This window comes from Echinops telfairi, unplaced genomic scaffold (assembly GCF_000313985.2).
Source record: "Echinops telfairi isolate 266 unplaced genomic scaffold, ASM31398v2 ScPeMD7_443;HRSCAF=831, whole genome shotgun sequence".
Taxonomy (NCBI): domain Eukaryota; kingdom Metazoa; phylum Chordata; class Mammalia; order Afrosoricida; family Tenrecidae; genus Echinops; species Echinops telfairi.
The window spans coordinates 14,471,904-14,473,938 of record NW_022104341.1 but is presented as its reverse complement, the minus strand read 5'-3'; positions in this window follow the sequence as shown (position 1 = coordinate 14,473,938).

Genomic DNA, 2,035 nt, shown 5'->3' with positions numbered 1-2,035 from the left:
AAAAAAAGACAAGTAATATTTTGGTTTTATTGCACACAGGTCACTATGAATGGTAACCAAATTGAGGCAACTTAACAAAAAAAGTAAAATAAAATAAAGTAGTACTGCAAAATAACTAAAAATTGAGGCAACTTAACAAAAAAAGTAAAATAAAATAAAGTAGTACTGCAAACTGGGTTTCCAAATCTATCATCTTTACAAAAGCTGACACCTACATATTTCGCCTCCAGGGGTCCAAATGCCCTGCTTATAGGTTTGGATCATTGCCTTTTTGATTTTCTGCTTAACCACTGCACAGTCACGGTCCTAATTTTCTATTACCAGCTGACATTTGAATAATATTTTCCCTTCATAAAAATTCCCCAGCATTTCAACAGTGTCTAGAACATAGTAGCTTTAAATGGGATGTTTGAAATGGGTACATGAGGATATATCAAATCTTTTGGACATCAAATACAAAGGATATTTAACATTAATATCTGAAATATGCATTTGAAAAATAAACACTGTAATGGGTGATGTTATATCATTAATATACTAATTTGCTTAGGTCATTTTAAAATAACCTAACCTCAGCTAACCTCATAGCTATGATATAATATAAAATTGTGTCCAAGGCGTAATTGGCATCGCTTACTAAAATAACAAATATTTAAATATACCTGTGTGTGTTCCTTTGATATTAACTTTTGAAAATATAAAATCTTTAGAGGATATAGAATAGCCCAATAAAAATTAACTTTAAATGGTTTTAACTGGTTTTGATTATGAAGTGTAACAGCAGTCATACTTTTAGTAATACAATTTATGATAACATAAAGCCTCATGAAATTGAGCATATTTATTTAAAATAATCACCTGATCTATTTTTAAATAAACCATTATACAAATAATATTTTCAAATTAATATTGACGAAATAAAAAAACACTGACTAGTGGAAAATGAAGACATGATCTTTCAAAACAAACATTTTAATTCTCCATAGTGAAGTTATATATTTAAAAGCAAGTGCTACTAAAATCTTCAAGAATTAATTCATTTAACATTGTAATTAATTTTTATTATTCCATGTAAGCTGTGAAAATATATATTTAAATTATTATCCATTATAATTCATAATTGAAATCAATGTCAATTTAATTTTGTGTTGATTAAAATTAATATTGTTCAATTAAAGTTTCTCAACATTCTTGTTCCCATCTGATTTTTGTTTTATGAAAATAGTGTGATATTTGAGCTTGCTGAAATAACTAATTTATTCAAAATATTGAATAATTCAACAATAGCTACATTTTATAAGATTTCAAATGTGAGTAAACTAGTTTCTTTTGAAAATTTGACTGTAATTCTATTCCTTTTATAACTATTATTAAAAGTCCAAGCTGCACTGATGCATTGCTAAAAAACAAGGCTCCAGGAATTCAAAGAACAGAAACAGAAATGTTTCACCAATCTATGCCAATAGATTTAGAAAAAACCTACCTGTCTAACTGGTGGGAAGAGATCTATCTTTGATCCTATCTCAAGAATGTGATCCAACAGAATTTGGAAATGATAAAATAGTATCATTCACGTAATATTCAAGTAAAATTTGTTGGATATAATTCCAAAACCGTTACAGCAGTATATTGGCAATGAATGCCCAGAAATCAAAGCTGGATTGAGGAATGAGGAATATCATTACTAATTGCAAATGAATCTTGGCTGTGCATGATATGGAATTGATTGTAATTAATGTCACAAAACAAAATGTGTATACGTTATTGGATGGAAAACTAATATACTTTGTAAATTTTCACCCAAACCACAATGTAATACACACACGCACACACACAAAGCCAAACTCATTTTTAAAAGGTGTCACTTTGAGAACAAAGGGGACTTACAATTGCTTCGTATGCATACTCAAACTGGACAATGAAAAATGAAGATTCAATGAAAAATTGGTACTCTGAATTGTGGTATTGGCAAAGAATATTAAATTCACCACAGGCTGACCGAAATCTGTCTTGGAATAAGTTCAGCTAGAGTGCT